Consider the following 12,304-nt stretch of genomic DNA (forward strand, 5'->3'; position numbering starts at 1 on the left):
GAATGCAAGAGCAGTTATACCTACAGATTTTACACACTGAGTGGTAAATTCCATGTGGAAAGATCATGGGAAGATCCACTAAACCATATACCAGTGTTTTTTTTTGCACTACAGCAAATGAAATGATATTTCACCTGGGTGGTGAATCTGAATTTGCAGTCTGTATCGAATGTGGTGCAATAAAAAAGCCATTGTACCCTGAAATAATGTCAAGAAACGTCTTTCTATCGAGTCCTCGTGGCAACTCGCATTTACGACAAAAACCCTGGCTCTTTTTAGTGAATCAAAAACATACAGCACGAGTCGCGCGACCAGTATGGCCCGATTCACGAAAAAATGATTCGTATTACTCTTTTTTTTTAAGAGGTTCAAAAATATACAGTATGGCCAGTGTAGCCCGATACACAAATCATTTACTCTAATGAGCTTTTGGTTAATCAAAGCATATAGCATGACCAGTCTGATTCCTAAACTAATGACTCTTCTGAATCAGTTCACATATGTGAATCAGAAAACACCACGTGTAACCGTTGTAGTCTGATTCCAGAACAAATGATTCTAATGATGAGCCGGTTCTGTTAATGAATAATTTACAAAGACGAGCTAAATCAGTCTGACGAATACTTCAAATAATTGAACCGAACAGAACGGCCACTGAATAAACATATACCACTTGCATACTGAACCGCAAATAATCATTATTTTAAGTGATGTTTTTACAAAAATTAGTAAAGTTTTTGTTTCAGGATCAGTGCTATCATGGGCTGATTGTGTTTATGATAACATGTTGTTAAAGATCAACACATTTTTTGTGTGGGTTTTTGTGCACTTATGAATTAAACAAGAGCCTTTGCTGTAAATTGTTGCATTGAAAAGCATTGTTGCAGGTTTTTGATCACTAGAGATTGTTTGAAGAATCTGAACTCAGCATAAAACACAAACCACATACTGGTGTTGATGACAGTTCTATGGGCTGGTCTGACTCTTTTTTTGCATATCCTATTGCACAAGATCGATGTATATCACTAAAAAGTCCACTCATTGAACAATTAAAACAATTTATATTGCTATAAGGCTATAAGTCATGCACTGTTCTCCTTAGGGTGAGGGTATGATGACAGCTCTGACTTCATAATTGAGATTAACAGAGACTTTGCCCCTGACTTCAGCACCATAAAGTACTGTGAATTCTGCGGTTAACCGAGACAACTATACCAGCTGGGGACACAGAGCAACTGGCCGGCTGGTCGATGTTCTTGCGATCGATCAAGAGAGAACATTGTGAAAAAACACGGCCGCCAGAGTCGGAAGCTGGGGGAAAGTTGTCTGCCTCTAACTCCTTTGATTTCATGCTGCTTTCATTTCCTGTCTTGGAGAACAGTGCTGAGTTTCTTTTCAGCGTGCTCAGCTGAAATCTATAATATTTTATCAGTATGAATGAGTTTGTGCAATTAGTGAGTAGGAAAACCTCTTTCATGAAGCACAGTGGCTATCTGTTAAATGACTTTCCATATACGATTATGCGGTATGGTTTATATAAATGGGTGCGGTTTGTGAGTGGTGACATCACTACTAAACACGGACGATGGAACACAGACCGCCGACCTATAAAGAGGTTTATGGAGTGAGTAAATATGGTATGAGCCCTGTAATATTTTCAGACAATCAATCAAAGTGAACTAAAAAGCCAGGCTCCCTTATTTTCATTTCATACATGGAGCATCACAAGAGTTCACATGACATATGCACATGGTTTTGTTTACACAGATGTGAGGTTCTTCATAGAGGAACCAGGATTTCAGGTTCAAACATCAAAAAAGGCAGTTAAAGTTTGCTGATGCAAGGTACTAATAGAAACAAGCATGCATTTTCTTCTTATGTATATATGGGAATGAGAACTCATCATCAAGATGCAATTAAATATGCTGTTTATAATGTGTAATTCCATTACAACACTTCAATCACCAGCATAGTACATACTATTATTGTGCATTCTGATTATGCAAATTGGGACTCTTTGCATATCTTCATCCTGTAGACTGACTCAAACAATCCTCAACTTTCCATTTAGCTGTTTTTGTATTAAAAACTGCACTGCAGTTGGCGATGAATCATCTGGGATCCAGCATAGGCCCAAAACACATTCTCAGACAATCTTATTCAGACTTACTCAAACAGCAAGTCTCATTCCCATAAAAGGCAAAAGGCCTCTTATAAAAGGAGCTGACAAGATGTTGATAAGTGTGTTTCTAAAAAAGGAACAACCACCCTTCTACGGTTTATTCAGGACAGCGTCATCAGCGAGCCATCCAGTGCAATTAACATCCATGTGTGAATAACCTCAAACTAGAGCAAATAGGTTACACGACAATGGATTTAGGGTAACTACTTTATTTAGTGACGATTTACGAAATGGGAAGGGTTTAGTTTTCATAGTACTTGTTATTCATTCAAACATAAAGTTGCACATGTGATTCGTTAACTTTACAGATGTTTACCCAAAGATTTGCCAAGATCTGTTTTTGTTTACCAGACAAAAAGGCAATGGCCCCTCTCATCTTTGTCTCTTTCAAACCACCCATTTGCGTCGCCCTGAAATATCAACAGGTTTTATTCCCAATGTTAACAATGCTTTAAAAGTCTCAGACAGGCTTGAAAAGAGCACTCAGAGTGGGGTCTGCATCAAGCAATCAATTGTAGACTCATGCAATACACAAAACCTAAGAGGCAAATAAATGTCTAGCAGTAGCTTGTTTCTTTACAAAATCACTTTTGTGAAAGAATAATTGGTAAATACTGAATTAAATTCCAATGCTAACCAACTCCTGAGTCAAGTTCCTCCTCCACTGGAGTGATTAGATTTAATAGTGACCATCTGGTTGTCATCCCTTTATATTCGCATTAAGCAAGACGCACTGGTTAAAAGTCAAGTGATTGACATGCACATTGAATTTGCCTCTCTTTCACGCTGACAATAGCTTGTAGCCAGACACAATATCTCATTTGTCCAAAGTTCAATGCCAGGAGAATTTCCAGCCGACGTATTGTTTGTGAGTGAAAGAGGGGCGCAAACTCTTGCTGTTTCACTTGTCTGCAATGACAGCGTGGATGTCACTTGTCAAACACATCCAATGTTTGTTCACAAACAACAGCGCTGCTTATTATGGCTTTGACAGTGGGAAACGAGCTAAAAAAAAGCACAAATAAATTTGGGGAACAGACCATAGGGGGTAAATTTTGACTATTAAAAAAAGCTGAAATCTTTAGCAAGGCTGTTTAGCAACAGCGTTAACAAGTGTGTTTTTCATCTAATGCAGTTTTGTAATAGCCTAAAATATATGAGCCATTAAAATCGGCACATACCCAGTACCCTCAAATCAACTTCCAGTATGAATAAATAATAATTCCTCTGTTCGATTCCCAGACCGCCAGCCCATTTATAATTTCACGCCGTCTCCAGTCATCGTGCGAAGAGGAAAGCTGCTTGTTTTGACAGATGGGTTGCTTTGATGCATACTTGGATTTTTGCAGCTGCATTGCATGTTAAAGTAAACAGTCGAGTAGATAAGATCTTCATAGATGAATTTGCAAGCAGGGTTTCTCAAGCAGCTGGAAAGTATAATGGCAGAGTGGAATGCAATATCATGGCTTTTGCATGCCGTGCCAAATTGTGGGGCAAAATATGGACAGCGGGAGGGATATTAGAAAATGAAAGTTTGGAGGAAAATCATAATGAGACCCATAGTGTTGTCTGAAATTACAAAGGATTCGTAATCATAATTCTGTTTCATGACCATTATGACCATTAATTTAAAAGTTATTTAGCAGTAATTGAGCCGTTTCTTACAGCAAAACGTCTTGATGTCTGACTGTTCTGTAATGTTCTGTTATCATACTGTTTTGTTAACATATGTATTCATCTCATAAGAAAGAAAATTCACAAATGCAATTTTTATAACCCCAGTTGTCCTCCCAGACATAAGTCCTCCCAGAAATAAGAGCGTAAATCTTTAGCGTTGCTTTAAAGCTTCTCAGTGTTTCTTCTTGAGAAAGAAACCCCTGTAATCCCAAGTTTCAGAGTGTCAGAAGAGATCTCAACAATGTCTCAAACTGCCAAAATATCAAAGTCTGCAATCAAACTATTTCAATATACATAATTTCACAATTACAGTATCTTAGCCATTGTGGCATTCGTGTCTATTTTTATTTCTCCAGCATAATTCTATGAGAAACAGCTGAGAAAGTTATTAGAAGTAAAATTTTTCCCTTCTGTCTGGTTTTCCTCCATGATGTCAGGTTTGATATTATCAAATCGCCGTCTGAACACAGAGGCTATGGTCTGGGGAGAATGTATGACCGGTATCGTTTTCCCATTGAGACATCAGGACATACAGAGGAATGAAAATAGACTGAACGGGGGTCTAAAGGGTCTTCCGGTTCCAGCTCATTTGGCCACATATAGCAGTCCTGTACATCTCTGTTTCTATATGGCTTCAAGGTTAACAAGCTGTCTGGAGCCATTCTGTCTGCTGTCCGCCGTACCTGAAGCGTCATACAAAGCCGATCTCTGGGAGAGAGAAACTAGATAAGAGTTCCAGTCCTATTACCAAAAGTAGCCTTTCATGAGAAATAGACTTAAAATGTCTTTGGCTCTTCACATAGAAACATGAGTAACCTTAAATATTTGATATTGCAAAGTGTGAGATGTTTTACAAAACTCGTAAAGCAGCTGTGACATTCCACAAATTCGGTATGGTTTGGTGTCCTATTACTTTTATAAACCCTCCGAAACACAAATCCCCTGTTTTTGTTTTGCAGTAAGTAATAGTTCTTACTACAAAAAACAGGTGATTTAGAATAAACTTGATTGTCATTGGTTTGTGCCAGTTGAGTTATGGCTAAAATTGGGCCTGTTACCTAATGATCTTAGATTAAATATATTATTAAATCAATCAAAACTTAATCAATAAACACATTTTATTCAGTTACACTGTTTTTTTTATATATTTCTTTTCTTATGTGAGAATTTATGTTGTGATATTTATAATTTTTCTAATCTTAATTTTTTAATCTTGCCATAATATGTACTACATATAATTAAAAGAAAATTAATAAGACTCATTTATAATCAAACAACATCATGTGTATAATTTTTTCTACTAAACATTTTCTGAAAAAAAAATTGGACCCTGTTTGTGGAAAATGCCAGTGTTATTTGAGAGTACTGGGTCTTGCCTATATGCATTTGGCAGCTTTTTGTCTTTTTGAAATCAAAAGAGCCTCGAGAACATTTGTGAGATATGATATTAGTGATAGTTGATGGACATTTAATATCTCTGTCCAATCCACTTCTTGTTGAGACAGATGGCACAGTTGTCATGACGATGGAACAACAGAAAGAAACCAATGCTCAAATGTTGTGCCAGAGACGCTGATGTGATATTTTAGTTATGTTTGACTCAAAGTTTGTGGTTTGCCTGATCAAATTCAGACGTTTGTTTTATGTGAAAATAATTTAAGTTAATTTGGTTATTACATAACTGCCAAAATAAAAAGAGAAAGTGGGTTGGGGAAAAAAGAGAGATAGGCCCTTAGGACATTAAGAGAAGAGGTGAGACAACATTGATAGGGGCATTAAATGGCTGAAGAACAGATGCATGCAGTTATGTCAACACATTCATCATTGATTAATATCATTGCCATAACAACAACAAGCGGTCCTGACCACCAGACAGTTCAAAGCATTAAAGCACTCTGCTTGATGTCAACAGTAATTTAAATGCTTTGTTTTAAATTAAACTATTCTTTAAGAATGTTAGAAATCTTGAGCAATTTATATATGTAATATCTGTTTTGCATTTTGCATGCAAGAGCCTGTTACCACATAATTTCCCTATTACTAAAGAAACGGTAGTCAAGCTGTCACTTTGCAACTAAAATAAAAATCTAGTTCCAAACTTTACTTTTGTTACTTTTATTCTATTTTTATTCTTTAAAAAAAAAACAGGAAGAAAAGACTTTCTAAAACTTCTGTCGTTCTTTGTAGATTTTTTTCCTGTTTGAGGGATGTTGGATACAATTAATACCAATACTAATTATTATAGTTTAACTATATCTGTTTTACTTATTATTTACTTACTCTGTTTACTTTTTATTCTATTTTTAATTTTTACTCTTTATTTTTATATTAATGCAAGGAGATAGAATTTTGAAAATAAAATAAAATAAAGTGCACATTTATTTTATTTTATAAAATAAAATAAAATAAAAAGGATTTAATAAAATACACAATATTTTATTTTTATTTTATTTTTTTTATATATCAAAATGTAATCTTCATACAGAAATCATACAAATAAGCAAAATAACTAAATAGGTAAATAGCTAAAAATTAAACACTGAATAAATAAAATAATAAATAAAATGCTTAATTGGGAAAAGGGCATGTTAGAAAATGGATCCCAATACCAGAATATCTGTCTTCCTTGACCTGAATACATGTGATTAAAGCACTGAGAGCATGTCAAGCCTGCACATGAACTTTACGATAGCAATCAGATGTGGACTGAGATACATCTCCGTGCAATAAGGGACTTTAAAATGAAAAAGAGCAGGAATGTGTGTGGAAGGATCCCTTTAAAAGCCTGGTGACGTGACCACCAAAATCCCTTGACCCACACAAATATCAGCAGATCATAGTGACCTCATGTTTAATCCTTACTCCTAATGTGAATGACACTATTTAAGTAATCAGATAATAAAATAAGGGCTTTCCTTGTCTGGGTCAAGTTGTGGGATAACCAGACCTGATTCTGTGTGACCTGATATCAAGACCCTTATCAGAGCTCTGTATCACGAGAGAGCTCAACCCTGTTATCATACGCTCTGTTTGAAATCACAAACAAACTGCAGGAGGAGGCCAAAGACAACACAGAGAGGCAAGATGAAACAAGGAATCTCCTAGAGATAAAAAACTACTGCAGGCGGTCCAATGTCCTCCAGGGGTCAGGGCCAAAGTTCAAAGGATCCAGCAAAGAGAAATCACTGTGGAAGCCATTGATCACATATGCAATGGATCCAGAGAAAGTTCCTTTAAAAAATCCAAAAATGAAGAAGAATTAATCACTAATCAGATAAAAAAATAAATAAATTAATCTCCAACATCCCTCAAAAAGAAAAATTATATATATTATTTTATTTTTTAAAGTTCAATTAATTAATTAATTTACTATTTACTAAAAAAAGAGAAAAAAGAAAAAGAGAATAAAATGTAAAATAGGCATAATTAAATAATAAATAAATAATAATTATAATGATAAATGATCTCCAACATCCCTAAAACAGACAGTTCAAGAAAGAACCATTTAAAAAATTCTCAAAAGGACAATTACATTTTATTTTATTTAAAATGTAAATGTAACTTAATTTGTATTATCAAATTTCAATTTCTCTACTTAAAAATTAAAAAGAGTAAAGCATAAACATAGGAAAAAGTAAAATAGATGTAATTAAATAGAAAACAAATAATTACAAAAATGATCAATTATCTCCAGCAGAATTTAAGAAAGAACTATTTGATTTTGTTTTGTTTTATTTTATTAAAGTTTATTATTATTGAAAATAAAGAATAAAAGTAAAAATAGAAAAACGTAAATACAATTCTAAATATATTTAATTAAATAATAAATACAGAACAAGCTATTTTATCAAAAGAGTGCTTTTTTATTTATTTATTATTATTATTATTATTATTATTATTATTTTATTTAAGTTCATTCTCCCTACTTAGCAATTATAATGAATAAATAAGGAATAGTTAAATTAGTCAATTAAACAGGAAGAACTCATGAAAGAACCATTTCAAAGATCATCAAAATAGCTAAATAAAGTTAATTAATTATTAAAAGCATGTATAATGAATGATTTATCTCTATCATGAAATATCCTATAAAATATAAGGAATATTCACTAACCTTTGACCTTTCTCTCAGTGCAACAGCTTTACACAAAGACAGGAGGTGAGCTGTATTGAATATAAATCAATCATTCATATTGTCCTTCAACGTGAGGATCAAAGGTCAAGCTTCTCATCTCGGCGTTTTAAATACTCAAGCATTTATTGCACCCTTGTTTATGGCGAGGCGAGACGGCCGAGCAGAATGCTGAGTTTGTAGTAGAGATTGTTATGCTTGTGCAACCTGAGATTACACACACATAGGTCCTCGTGTGGGAAAGGTCAGCATACTGAGTGTGTGTGAGAGACTGTGAGTGTGACGTCTTTGCTATTCCTCCTTGAAATATTGTCTCTTCCCCTACTGCTGCAGTCATTTGTCACCCTGGCACGCTGTCCTGATGTCCTGAGGATATTTATGTGCTGGCCGGCAGCCACTGACCGACTGTGAGTAATGAACATATGACCCTCTGCACACATACTGTATATACCTCCTGCTTCCCTTCAGCTCTGTGCCATCACATCCTTTCCTAGTAGTGCTTGCTAAGTCTATAAATCTATAAAACACTATTACTGTTGCTAACACTTAGGAATAAGGATATGAACAAATCGTTAACTCTAAGTATTAATTTATTTCGTATTACATTTAATGTTCCTATGAAAACAAATTATACCTCTGAATGGTATGCTATTACATTTCTAAACAATCATACATGATTTTTGCCTTTTTGGATGTCATAACGGAAGAAAAAATCCTACAGGCTTGGAGAACCTGAGCTATATCTAGAGACTAGAATATCATGCTTCATCAAGTTGACTAGTAAACACCTAGCAACTACCGAGAACAGCATAGCAACTGAAAGCAATATAGACATCACACCATATAAGGAATGTTCCAAATACATTACAGTATGTAAAAGTTAGGCACAAAAATTTTGCATCAGCAAATATGCGTTTATTTCACATTTGCATTTCTTTACACTATCAGTTAGATATAGGGTAGTATTTAGTTACGCAACATTTTATTTCTAAATGTCCATGATGTATGAGACCAAGGTTGCTAGATTCATGTGCATCTGTTTCAGATAAAACTGAATGTGCTTTAGCACCACAAACGAGATATTTCACTTTAAAAGTATTGCAAGACGTGCAAGAAGCAACATATTGTCATATTGCAAAAATTTCGTCACAAGCACAGGCAGGTACATATTTTTAAATAGTTCCCTTGAAAAAAAATCATTCATCATGTTCAAGTAAAGTGAATGGGGTAGCCTTTAGAAACCAGTTTTAACAACTCACTATTGGAATATTACAAAAGAATTTCCTGGAAACATTAGGAAAACATTCCATTAAACTTAAACTAGCCTACTGTTCTGTGCGCTCTGAAATTTGAACATTCTCACAACCAAAATAGAATGTTTAGAAAACGTTTTTAGATTATAAATTGGTTAGCAGAACTCCAACACCTCCTGATAAACTACTAACATCAACAGGTTAACACTGATACAGTGGACAAATATAATTGGTTTACACGTATCAAGTATATCAAATGCAGTGAAATGAGAATAATTTTTCAGCAAACAATGTGCAACAGAACAACAGCTGCTCCATGAAACCCCTTCTAATCAAGCACAAAGACCTTTTTGTGGGCACATATATATGGTTTATGTTTCTACCCAGAGCTTTTGACAGATATACTGGTGTAGCAATAATGAAAGGAGCTTTCTTTTAAGAAGATTCAATCAATAAACTGATACGTTCCAGAAAACACTATTGTTTACAGCTGTTTGGAGGAGAGCTATAAAGAGGAGTAAATGAAAAAGGCTTTGGTTTGATTTATGAACCCAGAGTAGCTTATAAAATATACTCTTCCTTTACAGTAATTCCAGTCAAAAAACATGAGCAAGGACACATGTCATGCTGTTATTCCTCTAGAGCATTGATCACACAATCACTGCTGCGTGACATGTGACATATGAAGGACATTTAAGTGCACTACATTCTATAAGATTTTGCACATGAGAAATAAAGCTTTTGATTTCATTTATTTTTTTTGGCTATTTGTTGCTGAAAAAAAACAGGAATGCCAGTATGAAACTTCTTTTTGCGATGTAATGCACTTTGAGCTGAACTGAGAGTAAAAAGGAAAGAGACAGACAGAGACAGATTGAAAAGAGAGCAGGTTAAGATTGCAGTTCTTATCTTCCTCAAGAGGAATTCAAAGACGTGCCTCAGATAAACTCACAGAGATGACCGAACTGCATCCTGGAGTCAGACTCCTCCGCTCTAGCACTTGGATAGACCAGAACGTGACATATGACATCTGACAAAGACATCAAGTATCGTAAATAACAATGTGAAACTACTTCTTCCAAGTCTCATAAGAAACAGAGTTTAACAGAATGTCAGAGTGGTTAAGACATTGGACTTAAGATCCAATAGACAAATGCCTTCGTAGATTTGAACTCCATTCCTAAGTAGATGAGAATTTAAAAGTGACGTGACATTCAGCCAAGTATGGTGACCCATACTCAGAATTTGTGCTCTGCATTTAACCCATCCAAAGTGCACACACACAGAGCAGTGAACACACATACACACACTGTGAACACACACCCGGAGCAGTGGGTAGCCATTTATGCTGCGGTGCCCGGGGAGCAGTTGGTGGTTCGATGCCTTGCTCAAGGGGTCCTAAGTCATGTTATTGCTGGCCCGAGATACGAACCCACAACCCTAGGGTGAGGAGTCAAACTCGCTAACCACTAGGCCACGAATTCCTTTAAAATAGAACATGAGCTAACAAAACAACCAGGATGGCCGAGTGCTTAAGGTGTTGGACTTAAGCTCCCATGGATGCATGTCCTCGTGGGTTCGAACCCCACTCCTGGTAAAATGTAGCCAAATTTAAACATATCAGTGCTACCAACAAACTAGATTCTCAAAGTAACCATTGAAGTCAAACTCGCTAACCACTATAAGAAAAAATATGGGGGTTTAGCATGTGATCAGAAAGATGGTGTCAAAAAATGGTGTGGTATTTAAGATCCAATGGACAAATGTCCTTATGGGTTTAAATCTCACTCTGGGTATACGGAAGAGAATTTTAATTGGAATATAGAGATGCAGGACAATGGTAATGTGCTTATGAAAAACATCAAATTCAATTAATATCAACAACAAAATCCATTGCTAATACTTTGATGTGTGTTTGTTGTTTTCCCTTCGAAATTATCTAATTTCCTGGAGTGAAAGATTTAAAGAGATTTTTACAAATAAATAAATAAAAAAACAGGATAGAAAGTGATATTGAGGATACAAGACAAACATAAACTGATCTCCAATTACAACAGTATTTCCAGGAGTATTTACAACATTTTAATCAGAGAAAGGATTTTCTTTTCTATTTACAAATAATGGTTCTTTATTGGCATCTACAGTTTCATGAAGAACCTTATGTATTATAAAAGCTAATAGTACTTAAGCATGTTCTGTTGGGACCCTCTATAATCACAATAAATGGTAAAACCATCAGTTTCTACTAACATCATCTATTCTGATGTTTTAATTCTAATGTTCACTGACACACCTGACTTACAGCTTAAGGTTTCTTTCACTTTCCTGTTCAGTTTTAGCACCCCATTCGTCCAGCGCTGAGGCGGAAGTGTTTACTGTCTGCTCCAGGTGCTGTTACGAGGGCAAGGCCCGGGTAGAGCGAGGGGCCACCCCGGATAGCATAAATAAACAGACCCCAGAAAGCCTGCTGTTTTGATAATGTCCATGATTAGCTCAGGTGCTGGGTTATGACCCTGCCAGACCCACAGGACTGGCGGGGGCTGCGTGTGTTTTCCTTTCCTTTCTTCTTCGACAAGGAAAAGATGCAGCTGCTTTTACTAGGCCGGATCCCCTGACACAGAACAATCTAAACCAGAAGCCCCTGACACGACAGAATGAAAGGAAATGAAAATTGTTGTTTTGTTAGCATTTAGTTTAGTAGAGTAAATATTCCAGTATACACCTAAAAACGTACAAAATATACATTAAGCTAATTTAAAAATCATTCTTTTATTTTAAAGTGTGTGACATTTGATGGTTTTAAAAAACACGATACTGCCCCAACTTCCCATTTTAATATGAAATACATAAGACTTTCGATAAGTGGATATTACCAATCATTCACTTTTTAAAGTCATCAATAAGAAACTATCAGTACCATTAACTTAACTAGTTTCCACGGATGCTAAAGGTTCTTCATGGAACCATGAATGTCAAAAAGAACCTTTATTTTAAAGATTGTACAGATTTTACATTATCCTTTGCTTGCTCTATGACAAAATTATTTAAAATTCTATTTAG

The 12,304-nt window shown here is 35.3% G+C and overlaps 1 non-coding gene across 1 annotated transcript; it reads left to right on the forward strand.

Annotated features, from left to right (window-relative positions):
* Window positions 1-10,758: 10,758 nt before the first annotated feature.
* On the forward strand, window positions 10,759-10,841 carry trnal-uaa (transfer RNA leucine (anticodon UAA)). The gene has a single exon. It is a non-coding gene; the product is annotated as a tRNA-Leu (tRNA).
* The last annotated feature ends 1,463 nt before the right edge of the window (window positions 10,842-12,304 follow it).

Source organism: Carassius carassius, chromosome 32, assembly GCF_963082965.1.
Source record: "Carassius carassius chromosome 32, fCarCar2.1, whole genome shotgun sequence".
Classification (NCBI taxonomy): Eukaryota; Metazoa; Chordata; class Actinopteri; order Cypriniformes; family Cyprinidae; genus Carassius; species Carassius carassius.